Source organism: Drosophila santomea, chromosome 3R (assembly GCF_016746245.2).
Source record: "Drosophila santomea strain STO CAGO 1482 chromosome 3R, Prin_Dsan_1.1, whole genome shotgun sequence".
Taxonomy (NCBI): Eukaryota; Metazoa; Arthropoda; class Insecta; order Diptera; family Drosophilidae; genus Drosophila; species Drosophila santomea.
Window position 1 is genome coordinate 15637483 of NC_053019.2, and position 20760 is coordinate 15658242.

A 20760-nucleotide genomic window follows, 5' to 3' on the forward strand; every position below is an offset into this window, starting at 1 on the left:
TGCTTTAGCAACTTGTCCCCCCCCCCTCCAATTTCCTTGTTGTGGGACATTTTTTTGCCAGCCTGGAATTATGAGTAAATTACTGCAAATCACGCATACCGCAGTCATAAATGCGGGCAAAGGACTTGTTTAAGTGCGTTTCCATTTGGCTTTACTTTGAGTGCTTTCGGTTTATGTAAGCTCTTTGCTCCAGAAATGTATTCTTAGGATACGATCTGTAACCCAAGAAAGTTAGTGTTTATTTTTAGACGGTCAGGCGGAGTCAAAGCATATGGAGATATTAAGATCGTAAAAATAAACATAGGCTTTGGCTGAACACTCCAAAAGCATTCAAACGTTTCCCATTTCATGCGTAACATTTTGAAATTTTGTCTGCTGTCACCTTTTTCGGCATATTTTGCAGAGTGCTTTTGATATAACCATAATTTCGTTGATTGCCCAAATAGACACACAAATATTTATATTTATTGGCTGTGCTTTGTAGCAGCGATTTGCTTTTGGGTCTCGATTAGCATATAATACATGGAACAGCCACATTCCGTGTACGTATTTGTGTGAACTACAGTTTGGTGTTTCATGCGGCATTTCGTTGATTGTTGTTGCGGGTAAAAAGATTTTTAATTAAAATCAGTAGAAATTAGCGAAACCATGCGAGGAGGTGACTAATAATTTATTCGAATGCCGCAAAATGTTTCTTTTTGCTTGTTATGTTATAATTCCAGCTCCGCCATGCCGCAAATATATTTTCTGAGGGAAAATCAGGCAACAAAATTCGCAAACGAAGAGCCCCTGCCACCCAATTTACCGTGCATGTTGCACAACAATTAAATTGAATCAACTGAACATGCAATGCCAACACTGACAATTGCAGGAACAACAACGGGGCACTTCGGCAACAACAAATCGGTAAACTATTTCCACCGCTTTGTGTACCTTTTTAATGAATTTATCGTGTAAATTTACACTAACTTGTCACGTTTGCATTTGTGTGTCTTTCAATTGCTGACGCCCCAGTAATGTTTTGCTAAATCGACAATGGACCACCCACACTCACACCCACACCCACACCCACACCCTGTTTGCATTTATTTTATAATTAAATTTATAATTGTTTTGCGGCTTGGAATTAAGTATACGCAGTGTGGGCGACTATGCAAAAGGCAAGGCGGAAGTGTAAAACAAGCCCGGTCGCAGATGTCCTTAACAACTGAATTTAAATATGGTGGAAAGTAATAATGCAGTTAAGCAATGTTTGCAAGTCGATATTTCATGTTTTAATTCATTAAAGTTGAAGAGGAAACACAGAGCTACAATGAAAAAGAGAGAAGCACAGTAAAGGTTTTTGGGTGACATTCTTAAAAATTTGCAGAATATTGCATTTTATGATTATGATAAATTAATTTAATTATTTATAAAGTAAATCTTGATTTTACCTAAATTGTAACTTAGTTTCAAATTTAGATCTATATTATTTTAGAGTTATACAATTACATACTATTATATTATTACATTATATTATTATATTATTACATTTTATGTTTATGATAAATTAATTTAATTATTTATAAAGTAAATCTTGATTTTACCTAAATTGTAACTTAGTTTCAAATTTAGATTTATATTATTTCAGAGTTATACAACGAAAACTGAATAAATTATTTTTAGTAAATCAAAATTGTGCTTTATGTAACATATTATATCATATAACATACAACATATTCATTTTTTCTAGTGTGTTCCACCAGGAACTTAAGTTCTGCCAAGCGAATCGAGGCTTTATCTGCGGTGGATTCATGGATATCGACTGGACGGACTTTTGTGCCATTGTTTATGGGTTTGTTGATGGCCATATTTTCGTATAATTTAATCTCTGTGCCGTTAAAGCAGATACCAGCACGCATGCAAGCGTATTTATCCTATTAAAAATTAAAGTCCATCTCAGTGCATCTCGGAAAATTCCTTCATTTCGCCTGCCCGACCGAATAAAGCGGCATTTATTTTAATTTGCCGGGAATTACGCGCGGAAAGTCTAGGAGAACGTGTGCCTTAATGCGGCCACAGGACAACAAGTAATTATATTTGGTCGCCCGATGTTAACGTATTTAAATTCGAGAGATGGCGTGAAAACGTCAAGCAGCCCGAAGTCACAATTTTCCAGGTGGAAACCGCATTTTTCCCCCCGGCCTTTGTGTGTGCACTTTTCATTAAGAAGAAGCTGCCATATTTGTCCCTGTCAATATGGCCAGGACATCTGTGGCACAGTTAAAGCGTAAATTCGGTCATATAACCTATAAAGGCAGCGATTTTTTTCGCATCTAAAATTGCTAAAAATTCTGGCCATTGCCACTTTCTTGCCGACGGCAGTAATTTCAGATTTTAATTAAATTCTTGTCGTGTTTGGCTTGCCACAGAAGCACACCTACCTGCATGCCCGTACAGCCAGCAGCAGGATGACGAGGCATCATCGCCGCTCCTGCCGCTCCGTTCCTCCTTCTCCTGTCGCTTGCAGCCAACAAACAATCCGGATCCGGCTGCCACGCCCCCCATTCCGTGCACCTGGAAGCAATCCGGCCGCAGCCATGGCCGCCATACCTCCAGCAGGATGTTTCTCTTGGGTGTCACAACATTTGTGAAGCCCTGACGCAAAATTAAATACCGTCAAACGGCAGCCAACGGCACGAAGTGCGAACCACTTCTCAGAAACTGCGATGGCGCTCTGATTGATTAGAAAATTGTGAAGCTCTCTTTGCAAGGTGCCCATGGACGGGATTATTCTGGATTATCTTGTAAATTTGAAAATAATTTCTACGACTATCATACACAACTTTAAAACTGGTTACCACAGTTAAATAATTACTTTTAGCTTAGCAACTTGGTAATTCCATTTTTTAAAGAAGTTTGAGCAGATACATATCCATTTGCTAAACTCATTAATGTTTAATGCGTTTAATTGCTAAACAATTGAGCACAAGAACCACCCAAACAACAGACGATTCTTAATGAATTTATTTTATTGGCATTGGAATCCATTAGCCGCCAAATCGATATGCTGCGGTGGCCAATGAATCGCAAGACTTTCAGATGTCGGCTTTCAGTGCTCAGCGTTTAGTTTTCAGTAGTTTGTGTCCGAGGCAGCTTTGATTGCCCCTCATTTGTTGCGGTGGCGCGACCCATGCCAATTGTATGCTCGGCGAGGCGTGCACATGGCACATGCTACTACTATGTATGAATGTATGTGTGTATGTGTGGAGCAGGCATGCCACACATGCCACACCCCTTTGAAAACTCCGCACTGCCCCCGCTGATCGACCAAAAACAATGTGCCATGTGCAGTGTGAGTGCACACGCGGTTAGGCAAACATTTTGCCAGCAATTGAACCATTGCCAGATTGTATTGACATTGCAATGGCGTACAGCTCGGAGCTGCAAGAAGGACCTCTTGCACTCTTCACCTCTGTCCGTTGCATTGTCCTTGCCGTTTGGTTTTGCGCCGTCCCGAAGGATTTTTTTTCGGAGTTGCCCGGTTGGGAGTGTCGACTACTGTCGCCAGCTTTCTCACGCAAATCCCTTTGAATTGCTGATTTTCCAGACTCAGCTATTTTATATTTACTGTAAGCCAACTTGCAGCTGCCGTTGCCAACTTGACTTCAACTCCTCAGCTGGGCAACTTGGAGTTGGCCCGCTGCTGCGTTGCAGTGTCCATAAATCTTGGCCAAAGCGGATTGCGATTGCATTGATATGCGATGTTGTCTAATGCCGTCGTCACTTTGCTTCCACCGGTTTTGTTTATTGTTGCTAGCGCGTCTGCGGCGCTTCTCGGCCATTTGCAATGGCAAATGTGCCAGGACCTCTAATCGCCGCTCCATCGAAGTATTTAAGTGCCTTGCAAAAGGCATTAGCATTGCAGCACCGACTTTCAATCGGCCATTCCATTGAGCCGGACTTTGGTTGGGTAATTTATGGCTTGGCTGACAGAAGATTGCGTTTCCGGGAGGGTTTTTGTATTCCCCAGTTCTATTTTAGTTTACAAAAGTGTGGCTTGGAGTAGTACAGAAGCACTTACAACTATCCAAGTAAATGGTGTTTAATTAGGATTTATGTGGGTGGTGCTCAAATAATATTTAGGTTCTCAAAGTAAAGTGAAAATGTATATCTAAGACGCACCACTTTTGTTCCAGTCAAAACAGAAGCAAAAGGCTTGCAAACAAGCCCATAAATTCCTCGATGCTAAAGCAAAAGTTTATAAGTTTACACAAAATGCTCTACTCTGTTACATTTCAGGTAAATTACCCAGTCTCCGGCTCTGCGAAAATTTGAATAGAATTTATTAAAAATTTATGCACTCTGCCGCCACACTCGTTCTCGAATTCCCCAAGCCTCCACACACATTGCCAAATTTCTAATTGAAAATTTTGGGCAGGTCCATGGATATTATGGACAACTTTGGCTTTGTTCCTGCCGATGTTCATCGGGCATTAGCCATGGAATTTTGGGGCAGAGGGAATTGGGCGAGCGTTGTGTGTGATAAATTGCTACATAAATTATAATAAACGCACATGGGGAACTGGCCATGGCCAGGGGATATTGGCCAGTGGAAGTGGAGCGCAGTCAACCACACATAGTTTGGCTAAAAATTTACATGAAAAACTAATTCCAGCTGTAGCTGCAGCTGCAGCTGCTGTCTATGCCAATAGCGATTTGTGGCGTCATTGATGGAATACCATACAAATTGAGTTCACACTCCCCTGCTTGATCGGCATAATCATCGAAATTCATGAATCGGCACCACGATTACAAGCAAATGTTACACACAAAGCCAAGCATAATTTGAATGACTTCGAGCGACAGCCTGCGATGCGGCAGATGGGAATATCTATCTACTTAAATAATGAGCAATGGGTGTAATTAAAGGCATTATACCATGCCCTGGAGCAACTCGCAAAAGTGAGAGAGAAATGCCACGCCACAGTTGCAAGTGCCAACAAATTATATTAAATGCAAGTGCATCTCCGGCTCCGCAAAAACCCACACTTCTCCATGGGAAGAGCGTTGCAAAGTGTGCTACGAGTGCGATTTTATAGCCGCCCCGACATTTGTGTGATTTATGCGACGGGCAGGCAAAAATCCCAGCCCGAAATGAAATGAATAGATGTCGAGTGGATGCAAGACAGAGAATGGGACACAAATGCTAAGATGAGAATCTGTACTGCCCTACTCCATATACATTTACTTAAAACAGTTTAGAAAAAATAATAATATAATTAACAATTCATTTTCCCTGGCAGTTGTATAATGTAATCAAAAAAGTAATTTAAATGAGTAATGGAACTTGCAAACTCCTTTATTAAAAAGAATATGATTACTTCAGCCAGAATATATTTGTATAAAAGCAAAGTATCTTCCGATCTGTTTGCCCAGCCGAACATGCTCCAATGGCAACCAGCCTCAGATGGCTGAACAAAGCCCACAAAAAACTTGTATATTTGTTTGGGAGCTCGTATGTAGAGCACATTGTGCATACAAACATGGCAGAGCGGCCACAAACATGCGTGTGTTTGTGTGTGAAACCGACTTCACACCTCACCGACGGTGGGGCAAAGGAGAGGGGGTGGGCACTGAGAGGGGCAACTGAAGGGGGTAAAAACAAACGCTGTCGGCAATGAAATGCAATGCGCAAAATGCATTTTCCGCGACTACACAATTGAAGTAATAAATCACAACGGGGGCAGGAAAAGTAGGGGGTACCCATATTTTTGGGGGTATGCCTCCGAAAAAAATGGAAAAGATTGGTGCAAGGTATGTGGAGCCACTGCACAACTAAAAATATGGATAATTAATATTTATTTTGTCGAGAAATGCCATTCCTAAATATATACAAAATTAAAACCTTTAAGTGTATATTTTCCCAAACAAACAATTTTACTTAATTGATAAGTTTATAAAGATCAAGTTTTCAAGTCGTGCGGTGTTTCACCGGTTGAAGTAGATATTTTTTGCACTCTGTAAGTATGCTTGCACATGAATATAGATATACGCGTATTATATATACAAGAATTAAGCGCAATCATGTGGAAATACGCGGGAAATGCATATAAACCGGAGGCGGTGAGGGGGAGGCGCATGGAAATGAGAATGGGAACTGCAACTGCAACTGCAATTGGAATTGGAGCGGCGACAGCGGCGGAGACCACCTATTAAATTGTGCACTCATTAATCATAGGCACAGGCCCATCGCCCATCGTCCCTTTTGTTGTTACTTATTTTTACGTCAAGGCGGCAGAAATTGAAAGAGATGAAAAAATATATGCAAATTTATGCACTTTTCACGGACAGCAGAAGCAGCGGAAAAAATGTACGTAAATTTGTCGAGCCGGGTGAATTTAATGCACTTCATAAAGTGTTTTTCGGCAAATCATCTGACGGCGATTTTTTGCTGGCCAGCCTATTGCGAAGCCATATTGCGTATACGCCACAGTGCACATACTGCAAATGACTCAATAAAAAGTTCAGAGAAAGTATTTGTATGGAAATGAATACGACGTTTGGGAGTAAATTGGTTCATGCAGCGACTGAAAAGAATTTCTGAAATTAATTTAAATAAATTGTTTGGACATACAAAAAAACAACGTGCATTGTAAATAAAAGTATGTAGAAGTTGAATTCATTTCAAGTGTGAAATATACGCGGCCTGTTTGAGTTCCCGCCGTGTTTGATCGGGCATAAATGTGAATGACTCTTTGATATTTTATTGGGATAATTGTACTATTTGCAGAAAATTAAATTTTAATGAAGATAAATAAAAAGTACAGCCAGGCAATTTAATTCAATCATTTAAGTTTATTTAAGTGAAATATTTTGGTTGTACACAAATGATAGGCTTAGAAGTGCGGGAATAATAAAATGAAATAATAATAAAACTAAAGCCTATTTCGTCTAAAAATTCTAATTCACAAGCATTTATTTAAATAAAAAGAAATTTAGTGAATTCAGGCTCAGAAATGCCTAGAAATGCTGGCAGTTTAGTGGCATTCGAGTAGCTCTCCAGCAAATTGCCATTGTCCCACTTAGATTGTGCAAATGGAAAACAAAAACACAACGAGGCGGGGCTGCTATGCTTAATTAAAAACATTACAGCGCCTGACCTTGCAGCCCGCAATTGTTGTTAGGTGGGCGGAGCGGGGGATGGCACGTTCTGAAGGGGCGAAAGGGGTGGAAGGGGGTGGACAGTCCGGGGGGCAGGAGCACGGACCATTAGCAGTGGCAGCAACAAGTGCGGAGCAACAACTTATGCATAATGGGTCGGGCCAAGCGCCCTCTATGTCGTTTCCGCTTAAAGGCAAATGGTTGCAAGTGCGGCTTTCTACGAATCTCTTGCAATTTCTCCCCCTTTTTCTCTCTTTTAAGTATTTCATTTTGTGCTATTTCATTGCGCTTGTAAATCTGTATTGTGATCAGGCATAAATACACAGAAAAAATAGTTCCATCTCTTTAATAAGTCACAATGTGCTGGAAAGGAAATAACACAAGAACAACTAGGTTTTCTCCTCCTTGTTTTGTTTTTCAACTATTAGGTTCTTTTTTATTAAAAGTTTTCTTCAAAATTATTTATTGCATTTAAGAAAAGTTGTGCCATTATTATTTTCCATGTAGACACCAAGTTAAATGCAAGAAAGCTTACTCCCCGGAAAGAAACATAATTAAAAAGGCGTCATCCACGCCCACATTTGGTGCAATTGCGGCAGCAACATCCAAAGGCACTTCCCTCCTTCCTCCTCTTTTCCAGTTCGGCTCTTGCCCGTCTGGCTGCGCCATTCTAATTAATATTTTAAGGCTTGCCAACAGGCAACAGTTACACATTTTCAGGATTGCAGCTGCTGAATAATTGAATTCGGTGACGAGGTCAGAGACACTCGACGCGCCCAGTCGTCCACTAGTCCAGTCGTCCAGTCGTCCTGTCAACACATTGGCCAACTAAACTTGCCCAAAAGCCATTTTGCAGCGGCTGTCTGAGGGAATTAAAGTTGATTTTGCAAATTACCCTCCCGTTTGAGCAGCGCTTTTGTTTAAATTCAGAGCTTGGCAACTGAAAGTTCGCAGTCTGAACGCGGCAGTGACTGCAAGAGGCCAGAGTGCAAGAGCGTGAAGAAAATCTCGGCAACAACAGTCGGTCGCGAGTTTAGTAAGTCACAAAACACACACACACCTTATATATCTCAGAGTTTCAGGGAAAAGGAAAATGGAAAAGAGAGAGGTGGGACCGCCGCAAAATGGCTGCCAAGCTGTCCGCCAGTTTCAAATGTGCCAGGCTCATTTTTAGTAGATTTATGCCAGTCCGCCCGCTCATAAACTTTAGTTTTGGGGGTAATTTTGGGAGAATAGCGAAAACCTCAACATGGTACGTTTGCTTTTTAGGCGAAAAACTTTCGCATACATTATGCATATCAGCAGCTTCCAGCAGAGTGTTGTTTTATTAAAATATAGTACGGCTAAATATATATCTAGCTGTGCACAGTTTTCAATCCGTTCGTTGCAAATAGTTGGCGCCCCCACATTTTCGGCTTCTAATTACTTTTGTTTTTTAATAATCAAGCTCGACCCAAAACAGCACCAGTAACCGTAACCACACTGCGTATGCGTATTGTGTCCCAAATAAACTCACAAAACTGGCTGAAAATACAAACTTTTTATTATTAATTTAGCGCTCCAAACTAATAAAGTAAGCAAGTTCGGTGTGAAGGGTTGAAAGGGTTCTATGGGTTGCTCTTTTACAAATTATACGGAATAATTTTACCCAACTCAACTTTGTGTGCGTTTTGTTGTTTGTTTTGGGAAAACAAAAATTCCACTGTGCTAAATGTTTCATGTGGTGCCATGCGATGATTGTTTGATATGGGCAAAAGTTAATGAGTATATTACGAGATAAGAAGTTTTGTAGGTGCTGATTGCCTGGATATTTATGGGTTTATAATATGCAAATGTGTAATATGTTAACATATTAATAAAATTTGAAAGTAGTTTATGTGTAAGCTGCTTATGCTTGACTAAAGTTACGAAAAACGTAAAACATTAGTTGGTGAAACGGATAAAATATTCAAGAATTTCTTGCTGTGTTGTAACTTGAGTTGAATCACCTTTTCGTCCATAAGTTTTCTATAAACAACTTATGGCAATTGCACAAAAAACAAGTTATTTCTAATTTCAGTCATGTCAAGCTTACCCATTTAGAAGAGCAAAATGTCAACTGCAGTTAGCATTTAAAATTTCAGCAAGGGGCAGTCAAGCAGCAGGTGAAAGTAGGTGTTCATATAAGCACGGAGAGCAAACTGCGAGCAGCTTTCGCTTGCGAGTGTGCATGCAAATCTAGGTCATGCTGTTATTTCCGGCTTTTGTGGCTAACTGAATACATATGCACCAATACAACTGCAGCGATCACCTTGTGCTGCTTTGGCCAATTTGTGCTGCAGGGAGTAACTCGCAATTTACCTGCTTAAATATACCAGTTTTCAGATCTCAGTTTTCAATGCCCTGCTCGTGCAACGAAAGCCAAAATGAGTGGGTAAATAGGTTTGCATGTTGTTATCTGGTTGTTTTGCCGTCATCGTTGCTCACATCGTTTGAAGTTCCGAAATGGTTTTGCAATGAAATTATAATCTAATTTTAATGGTTATACACCAGCAGAGTTGTCAAAGTCCCAATTTGGAAATCTACTGCCCACTTCTCTGCGCTCTTGCCTTAATTAAAAATCTTCGATTTGCTCGTATTGTCGAGCATCCATCTATAGGCTGAACAATTGTTGAGAGATGTGGCCATATCTGGCACCAGAATTAGTAATAATTAGTTGGGCTAGGGGCGAGGACAAGTTGATTTGCTGACCAGCTGTCACTGTCACTTCGTTTGGCAAGTACATGTTAAATCACTCCGCAGGCGAAGACACGTGCCAAACGAGTTGTTGCCAAGTAGAAATTACCGCAGACAGCTCTGAGACAAGTTAATAATGCTGCTAAGACCGACTGGCCAAATCCAAAATCAAGATGTTTAAGACGAAAATCAAATAGCCGACTGTAAAGATTTTTCATTCGCATATTTATTCCTTGCTAAAAAAAAATGCTCTACTAAAATGTATCAAATTTATTTTTAAAGATCCTTTTGCCCTCTCCAGAATTTAAGCAGTTAAAAACACTTTTTGCAAATACTTATGATAAGCTAATAAATATATTTTTATTGCGCTGTAAATACACTGCTAGTTGTCAAGATAGTTCGTTTTTAGGGCGCAACTGTCATCAAAGTTCAACAACATAAAACAACGCCAAAACCCCAAACAGCATCACTGAACCAGAACAAAAAATTTAAACAAGCATGCAAGAGCGACAAGCACTCTCCAAATCTACTCACACACACACGCGCACACCCACACACACAGGCGTAAGGAGAGCACTTTGGCAGCTGCTTACATGTGACACTGCGGCCCAGTTAAGTAGGCAACGAAAACGAAACCAGCTACTGCTGCATCTGTGTGCAGGTGCATGCGTGTGTGTGAGCTCTGGTGTCACAACATACTCGAAAATGTCATTTGCTTGTAGTTTTTGTTGTCACTGCTGGTGGTTGACAACAACAACGAACACGTTAGCGCTGGAAACGCTAATTATGGAAATTAAAAACTTGGCAAATATGTAAAAATGTGCACTTTTAATTAAATAGAAAGGAGCACCTAAAGGGTGCCCGAATGGGGGACAAGCATTCGCCACTCCGCAATGCAAGCAAAAGTTGCACCAAATACCGCCGCTTTAGCCACGTGCGAGCACTGCGAAAATTCCTCGTCCATGTGGTCCACATTTGCCAAATAATAACAGCCCAAAACATTCCACACCAAAAAATGTGAGTGAAATGGTTGCAGTTTGCAGCACATCCGCTAACTAAAATTTTAAATTTAAGCCCATGACTTTTTTTACTTTTCATATTTGTTTAATGTGCGAAAAATAATCAAATCCCCTTTAATCTTTTTTTAGTAGATTTCTCAACATAATATTTTCTGATGCAGCTTTAAACGTTTTTGAGGACCAGCAATCTGATCCGACTTTTCATGAGAAAATTAGGATGCTGCTGAAGGACGAAAATAAAAAACACACCACTCGTTGGAGCGCGTCGGTGTGCTTCTCAATTTGCATGCACACAGAAACTGTTTCCTGAGGTCAAAAGCTAAAAAAGCCGTGCCAAAAAAAAAAGGTAGAAGCGCTGCGGTTGCCTAGCAAATATTTTTTCCGAATATGCAAACTCAACAGAAGATATCAAGTTAGCCGCTGGCAAAAGGTTTTGATTTACCAACCTGACATTGTGAATAAAAAATGTCAATGTTAATTTTCAAGCAATTTTTTTAAACCTTCACAAAAAAGGTGAAATAGCGGCCGAGATCGTAATCTATGGCTCCACGCTAGCCATGTTTAGAGGAAACAACTATATCATCCGACAGCTTGCGGTCAGCTTATAACGCTATTTGCCCACTTGCTCGCATTTATCACATTTATCTTTGGGTGCGGTTTGGACCACGGGGTGGCACCTTGAATGGGAGGACAAAGGCCGATAAAGCATGGCATAAAGCATAACTGCAAACATGCAGCTGTGCAACGGTGCCCAGTTTATTTGCGTATTTCGAATTTGAGACGCGGACTTGGGGATAAAATGCTGTTGTTTTCAAGGGGGCCAATGGGGGTATTTAAAGTGTAAAAAGTGTAAAAGGGGAAAATAGGACTTTCACGTTGGCAAAAACTGAGGGAGTAAGCTGTTATACTCGTATAGCAAAAGTGGAAGGATACCGAGGGGCGTCATAAATTTATAGAAGCCCGCGCGAAAACCGGGCAAAAAGTGAACGGAGCTAAATAAGTTTTAATCCCATTCAGTTGGATTTCTGTAAAGCGTAACGATGTGTGGCAAGTCCTTGTTGTTGCACCTGCAGTTTGTGTGTGTGGCTGTGTGTCTGTGTGTGTGTGGTGTCCTGTGTACCTGTTTATTTAGCTGTTTGTGTTGCGCGAGATAAGCGACAACAGCAGCTGGCCAGCCTAAAAAAGAGGAGAAATTCTTTTATCGTCACTAGAAATTAACATGGACTGCACTAGCCTGCAAAAAACGTGATAGAATTGTATTATATAAAAATATGTACAGTTCCTGGGACTTTAAACCATTCAGTGGGCGGTGATAAAACAGATTTTAAGGTTAACAGCGAAACCTTGTCAAAGTTTAACCTTGCCCCAAATTTTTGTGACCAACTAAAATTGAGAAGTGAAAAACCAGTTAATATCGATTTTGATGGATATATAGGGAAATGCTTTTTCTTTTATTATTAAAGTAAACTAAATGTAACGTGAAACATTTCCTGTTGATGTGTGCACTGGTCGTCCGGTAAAATGGCCCCAAGTCAAGCCTGGTTTCCAAAATACGCCCGCAGTTAAGCGCCACCTTTTATCAGGCCAATCAGCGTCATGCATTGCTAGCCAACAAAACGCGGCCGAAAATTAAAGGAAAATGGGCTAGCAACAAAAAAGCTTCGACAGCCGGTTAGCAGCGTAAGTATCTATTTGCATTTTGCACGCGGAAATGGCTTGCATGTCGGCGGAGGCTACAGAGTATGTAGCTGCGTGAGCCGCATTACTCATACGCAGTGTGGGTCAAATTACACAGCCGCGGGTCAGCTGTGTGTGTGTGTGTGTGCGTGATAATTAGAACTGAACTTTTAATTGGGCAAGCATAAATGATTTAATGAGCCACCCGCTGGCCGAACAAAATGAAAGAAGCCCACAGGCAGAGCACATTTCTCGAATGGTTTAAATATTTCCAATTAATGGACAGCACGTAAATGCGCTTAAGCGGCACTTTGACTGCCGACTTGCAGCCCCATCAGCAGTAGCAGAAATCAAAGCAAATTACAAATAATTAGTAACGCATTCTTCATGAACGTGGGGCGAAGGGCATAGTGCAATCATTACCAACATAAATAGTAGCTAGAAGCATGGAAAGCTCTCTGCAAGCGGTAATTATGGCGTCTCCTCTTTCGTTGAGTGTAAAAAACAACGAACACTTAATTAAGCTGACGAAAAAGATTTTTCATTCTTTGGCAAAAAGCCGGTAAGGGCGGATCAGAAAAGAAAGTAGCCAGGAAGTCGAAAATAGTTTTATAAGTAGTTAATAGTTCGGCGATGTCAAAGGGTAAGCTCTTCTCAAACAACTTCAAAGATTTCAACTCGATTAAATAGAAAATACGGTAAATTGAGAACAAACTGACCAATTTAAATATATTAAATATGGCGGAAGATCAATTGCTCGGGGGCAAAAAATGCTTACACCAAGTTTCAAGCCATAGTTTAGATGGCGTTTAAATTGCATTACTACTTCCATCACAAGCAATTGTGTTGAGGAATGTCTACCCTCAGTTTCCTTCTGAGGCAATTGTTTGCTCTATAGTCGAAGCTGCAGAGCTGTTTGTCTGAAGTCTTTGGTTTGCAAATCCCTTTAATGGTCAGCCATCCCTTGGAAACACTTTGCGTTAAGCTAAGCAATTATTTTCTATTTTCCTTACTCGTTCCCAGCATTTGCATTTTGCCGTGACAGGATATGCCACCACATCTCATTCTGCGGAATTGTAGATGCTGGCGTGCATTCTGAAATTAGCTGAGCGGAGCTGTGGCAATGGCTTACTGCTCGCTGCTGAATTATTAAGTAGCCCTAATGCATTTCATGCGTTTCGAGGCAGAGCTCCGCGTCGCCGCCAACTCCTCTGAAGGAGTTGCCCCGGGTGGCAGCAGGTGCAGCACGAGTTGTGGCTGCTTTTAGCCGGAGCCTGGTGCCTGGAGCCTGGAGCCTGAATCCTGAAGCCGACCGTTTGGAGCAGGCGCTCTGATTGATTGCCGGCCAGCGAGGGACAATCAAGAAGAACCGCAGACGATGGTGCCTTTCGGGGAAGCTCACTTGAAAACAACTAAAGACACCGAAAAAAAGTACACATATTAATTGAATACAAAGTAGTCAAAAATACAACATAGTTAACTAAATAATGAATTTCCAACATCAAACTATCATTAAATCAGTTTGTCGAACAGTAAGTACTAAATAAAAATCACCATTTAAAATAATTATTATGTTTTTAATAAAACAGTATTAACTGTTAATACCAACTTTTTTCAAGTAATTTTATATTTACTAAATATTATTTAAAATTTTTCAGGTAATTTTATATTTACTAAATATTATTTAAAATTTATTTAATAAACTACAAATATTTGTTTTGTCTGTGCAGGAGTTTAATAGCTTTTCAGCACCTGAAGCTGCCAAGTCTAGCCACCCCGTTTTAACAACTCATGTATTCGGCTTTTGTCGCTTTTATAACACCATTGCTGCTCAGGCACTCAGGCAACTCGTAAATTATTCACACATTCATTACGCGCACCGCCGCTGCAACATTTTGACTGATTTTCATTCGCACTTGAGCTGAAAGTTAGTCGAACCTGGGCGGCAGACCGCACAAACAAACATGGCTAGGAGCATTGGCATTGGCGTACTGCAAAAATTATGTAAAATTAATTGGCATTGGTGGAAATGAAAGGACGGCGACAACCGCAATTGGCAAATAATTACGTATAGCTACCAAACCCCCAGTTAGCCAACTGTAATTAAAATAATTGAAACACTCTCTGTAGAACGGGTTCGCGGTCTAACCAGGCTAAAAACTCGACCGATAAATTTTGAATATTTTCCGCAGCAAACAATCGGCTGGCCACATGTATTGATTGCACAACTCAGTGGCTGAAAAGGGGATTATTATTATCCGGTGGATTTCGGCTAAAGCAATTGGCGGTATTGTCCAAAATCATCGATGCGCTTATAAGTGATAAATTTCTCTTTGGACGAGTTATCACTAATCAGATAATTGGGATAAAATAATACAAAAGGACATACAAATATTATTCGTTATAAAAAGTATGGTTTATACAAATTCAGCTTTAAAGTCAGCAAAAAAAGGAGACAAAACAGAGGACCAGTAAAACTCAATTATCATTCAGGCCAAAAAGTCAGAGAGCCTGGCCGAAAAATTGAAGTTGGCAGCGGAACCGCGGCAAATGGAATTCAAACCGAATGACACGGCATGCAAATTTCACAAACTATGCGAACCTCGCGCTTTTGTTGTACGAAACTGGCAAACGGCAAACAATCAAATAAATTGAATATAAACTCACGTTTAAGAGCGCAAGAAAAACTGCCACAAAAACTGGGGGAGAACCTGGCTTCAAGGAGGAAAATGTGTTTGTGCCGTCTCTGGTTACAAATTACTGGCGCGGACGCATGTAAATTGCTGGAAATAAAAACGAGAAAATTCTCGGGGCTCCAGGCGGTGCCTAAAACTAGTCAACACTCCTCCGCCAGAGATAAAAACATCAGCATTTTGTTTTAAATTTGCCCGTAGATGTTTATATTTAATTTTCTTTTTACGACGAGCACATCGGGAAATCTGAGAAGGGTGCGGTGTGGTGCGGTGCGGTGTGTGTAGCATCAGCCCGAGGAAATTTACGTAGCCTTAGAATTTTCTTACCGCAGCCGAGCAGCAAAAGCCTCAAAGCTGCTTCCTCGGAGAAATGCTAGGAAATTCCCCAGAGAAGCATATGCCTCTTGATGATGTTTGTCCCTTGCCAGACAGATGAACATGCAACTGCTGTCAGGAACTTGGAAGCCATGAATTCCGAGAATGCAAACAGTGCAAAGGCTAAACTTTATATGAACTGAACTTTGCAGAAAGTTTTCGTACAATGCCGGGCCTGGAATGAATTCTTTATTAATCTAAGGCAGTGAATGGGAAATCTTAATGTTTCTAACCACAGCAGCAAATTGCCACAAATTAAATTCCACAAAAAAAGAGTTTTCTCACATTTAAGTTTCGTTTCTTGCGCCATTTTGTCTAAAAGTTGACTATTATGCAAAATAGTTAAAAATACATTGAACGGCATTGCCAATTTATGCAATTTGCTGTTCGATTCAGGAAGACGGAGGAGGCGATGACTTGAGGCAACATCTGGCAGTGCAAGAAGCGGACAACAATGTTGCGTATACGCCATGTTCATCGCAGTTACTTTGAAGTGGAAGAAGCTGCTGCTCGACTGCCAAGCTCCGCACTTACAAATCATTGAAAATTCAACACATTGCTAATGCGATACGTTTTCGCACTGCCAACACTTTGTCGTTGGCAAACGCACTGAATCTAAATAAATACACTCAAAAACTCAGCTATAATTAGTTTCAAGCAATGATTGGTGAGAGCAAATAAGAAAAGATGATTCAATTATTGCATTATTGCTATATTTTCTTTATATTTAACTATAAGAGTAATAAAGATTGCTTGAATATTCTCTGACTATAATTAACAGATTATTTCATTTTAGGATATTTTCCATTTTAGAAAACCGATTTGACCGATTAACATAATTTTTTGAACTGTGTGTGTACTTGGGACCTTGCGTTGGTGTGCGTTTGTGCCACATTGTGCGACACTTGTTATTAAGTACTTGCGCGCACAATTTTCATCGTAATGACAACCTGCAAGGCAAAATGCCTACGGCAAGCGAGAACATCGCACATCGCGTGCCAGGGCCGCGACATAAACTCAAGTGCTTGAACTCGGTTAGGGGTGCATTTGTGAGCGTGTTGGGTGGGCGGGCGATAACCGGCTCTAAAGGGGGTGGTGGCAGCAGCATGCAGCACTAGCAGCAAGCCCGTACATGTGATTTGCATGTTTAGCGAAATTAGCGCACTAACAACAGCTGCCACCACTATTTGCGCCGCTGCCTGCTGCATTTTAATAACTGCAGGCCAGCAAACAAACATTGCGCATACGCCACATGTGCGCGACTCTCCAAAAGTATCGCTATCTCCCTCCGCACATATAAGCCATTATTAATTTAGCCAGAGAACGAGCACTCCGCCTGTCGAGCCACTTTAAATTAACTTTAATGGCTTCGTCCATTGCTAAGCCAATTCCAAATCCATTCGAGCCGGACTGGAGCATGCGTTGCATTTGTTTGCTTAACAACTCAATTATGGTTGTCGGTTTTTGGTTTTCGGTTTGAGAGTAGCAGTCAAAGCAATGAAAATGCTAAAATGAGTATGGACAAGTTGCAATCGGAGCTTAATAATTATAAAGTCTCAAACAAGGAGAAATAGTTTTTTTATACACTCGCTCTATAACTCTTGGCATTTGCTATTGTAGTTTGATTAAAAAGCGATTTAATACGGCACTATAAAGTTTGGTCAGTTTAAGACTTGCGAAATTATACAAATATCTGATCTTAAAACAAAACAAAACTTTAAGCTCCCAAGGAAAGTAATCCGAAACACTTTTCAAAGAGTAACAATAAAAATAATAGAGATTAATGGTAAACGAAAATTCTGGCCATTTTACATAAATTACCATAAATAATATGAATTTATTTGAGTTTTCCTCCGCTGGTCAGCAGAAAATCTTTATTGAGCCGGTGTTCATTTGTTAAGACTAAAGTGGTTTGCCAGAAAAGCAGCTTAAAACTTTTTACCAGCCAACATCAAACGATAAGAACGCTGAACGAGCTGAAAGAGATGCCAATAAGTTAAATGGCTTCACGGGTAAGTATAATCTTTGCGGGTGTCGGTGGAGCATTTCCTACTCAAACAAATTTCAGTAAATTAGTTGAAAATATGCTTAAGGCTATTATTTATTTAGCAACCCACACACGTACACAGAGCGAAATGTATCCATCAAATCCGCCGAGAGCAATGCTTAATAAGTCATGCGGCGGCTTTATTAGATAATTTCATGATTTATGCATGTAATGCCTCAACATTTCATCTCAGCTTGGCTATCTGCCAAAGAGTGAATTTCCTCAGCTTTGCAATAACCAAAACTAATCATACATAAGATAATTACCCAGCTACTTTTGTCTACACAGCAAATGCCCAATGTTTACTTTGATATATTTCTATGAACACTCCGCTACAATTTCTATGCCCAAAACAGTTATTGTTGCTTATATCGTAAGAATAACAATTAAATTGCAACGCTAATAAAACAATTATTTATTTCGCTAGTCCATAGTCATGTTTGAATTCCTGATGATAATTTTAAATATTAGTTCTGTTTTTTTGAACTAATCTTTGTAGTACAATCAACTTCCAGAAATTGGCACTAAAGCACTTTGCCAATTGATAAGTAAACACATTTGTGTAAATGAAAATTCAATTTAAATTACAAAGCTTGTGCAAAGTTCTTGCTGCGCATATTAATATGTTGATTAAATTGTACTGGCATTATCCCCCACTGATAAATCAAAGTAAATACTTTAATTATTTCCTTGTGAGCCCAATTCAATTAGCCCAAAGCGACCTGAAATTTTACACGTGTGTACTTTGCGATAGTGAGGCGTATTTATCATAAATTTTTGGGAGACGACATATAAAACCGAAAAACTTTTTAAAAATTCTATGCGTGCCACAAAACTTTTAGCGCTTGCAATTAAATTAGCCGCCACTAAACCATGCAGACCAAAAACGTGTCGCGCCTGCGAGTATGCAATAAGTTTTTCTTTACATACACATACATATATTCTGTGCACTCGCGTTGGGGGAATGCTTTATGATATTTTTTTGCTTATTCGCTGGCAGGAGGTTGAAAACAATGTGAGCTGCATGGGACCAGCTTACAACGCTCTGTGTCATTTTCATTTTACAACTCTGGGGCTTTCGCGCCGCATGAGCAAATTGATTAAAAATGTTGCCAAAGTTGCACTAACAAATATTTCTAGTTAACCACCCGCCCGGCCATGTGCATTTGGAATTTCACTCACACTCACACAGCTGAAAGTAAGGGGCGAGGCGGAATATTTTCATTTAAATAATTGATTTTTCGCGTGCATATAAGGCTCCAACCACCACGCCGTATGAGTAATGCCAAAGTCAGGCTGCATATTTACTTAGCCTCTGAGTATCTCTAAGTGGCAGTTGGCTTTACTGCACGTCGACACGTGCGCATATTAATAAGCCGTGGCTCAAATCTTGGCCAAGTTTCCCAGCCACGTGTAGTTGTGAGGTTAGAGGTAAAAGAGCTCGATGTTTTGAAGAAGGATTTGAAATGAAAAAAATAGTTCCAAAGACTGCAGTAAAAAGTGCAAGATAGTTTTTATTTCATTGAATATGGAAACTATTGTTTTTTTATAGAAATTGACTAAATAAAAAGCATTTTCCTGGGTGCGTCCGTGATAGGTTCATCGATCTAATTTCCATTTGCCATTGGAAAGTTCATCAACTACACAAATTCGACTGCAGCCTGGCCCAACTAATGATGTATGTCGCCCCAGGGGCTGGTCAGCAAGTTACTCCATAACCGGACTCGAAATGATGTGCCAACTTTTGCCGAACTTATGTGGCCCACTCAACTCCTTTACCAATTTCGCAATTTGGGGTAGGTCATTGGGTGCATGTGTGGCCGTAGGCAATGAACTTTGGCAATTACAAGCATTACCTAGCTAAGCGGAAACGGAAGGCATCAGAACTCTGCAAGCCGGCTTTTAATGGAAAAAGGTTACTTTGCGACCGACCAACTTACGGACTTCCTCGGTCAATGCCCTGAAAATCTGTATCTAGCCGAAATGGGTCGACTGCACTCGATGGCAACCGATTCGGAATCCAATCTGCCACATTCTCAAACTGTTTTTTCCCCCCTTATTATATCTGCGAACATTTCCACAGAGCACCATTTTTGATCAAGTGCAATTCGGCTGCAGACCTAACGAAGTAGAAACTTAAGTTGCCAGAATTCGGTAACAGCTGTAATGTGGCATACTCTTTCTGTGGGCCTTCAAAACTAAGTGAGAGTTCAAAATTTATATTGAAAATTTTACAATTTATTTTTTGAAAAATATTCCTTTAATAGAAAAGTTTCTTTTAAAAGTAATTTTAAATGACTAGATTTGGCCTTCTCTATTTTGGTTGGCAAGACCATTAGCACTCAGTACTTCAACCAATACGACGTGACTCCTTTTTGATTATTTATCTGGCATACCATGCCAATCGTCAGAGTGTGGCACTAAGTAGCAGCGTACTTGCTCCACTCCATTTCCAAGTGGGTCATTGAGCAGAGCCCCACCTCCACTTCCGTCTGTCCAGAGAGCAGAACATATGTTCCGCCCCCATCTGGACAACAATCAAATAGTCACTAAGCTATAAGCCACTTGCACATATCCCCGCTAATTAATGAAAACAATTAGTAAATTAGCTCTGCCATTTCCGCTCAATATCAACAATGCGGAAGGAGGGAGGGTGGGGATAATAACATAAACATAAAAACGCAAACGTTGCCAATAAATGCGAATTTCTATGCCCGAAATATTTATGCTAATTGAACTTGTTTACCCGTGCGTGTGTCCTTGTATCTCTCAGAGTTCCTATGTTTTGTTTATCGGATATGTGTATTTATATTTTATACACACAGCAAAACTTGGGTAATGCAGTTCGCGCAAATAGTTCGTATTCTAGTGACACCAAGGATACACTAAATAGAGAACTAAGCTCTTATTCTATTCAAATGTAGCCAAATATTTAAAATTTAAGGATGTTAAATATATTTAAGACCTAAACCATTTATTTGATGCCTATTATTATTATTATTTTTTCGAGTATTTGCTCAGTAGCCCGAACATTTAGCTGACGTATCCAATTTGCTTTGTTTGCGTCTGGAAATGGCCGCAGGTTGCGATT

General features: G+C 40.2%; 1 long non-coding RNA gene across 2 annotated transcripts; it reads left to right on the top strand.

Annotated features, from left to right (window-relative positions):
- Nucleotides 1-389: 389 nt before the first annotated feature.
- Nucleotides 390-2814, top strand: LOC120452434. Of its 2 annotated transcripts, none has more exons than XR_005616468.1 (3): nucleotides 390-658; nucleotides 723-906; nucleotides 1733-2814. It is a non-coding gene; the product is annotated as an uncharacterized LOC120452434 (long non-coding RNA). The 2 variants fall into 2 exon arrangements; XR_005616469.1 differs by having other exon boundaries at nucleotides 390-605.
- The last annotated feature ends 17946 nt before the right edge of the window (nucleotides 2815-20760 follow it).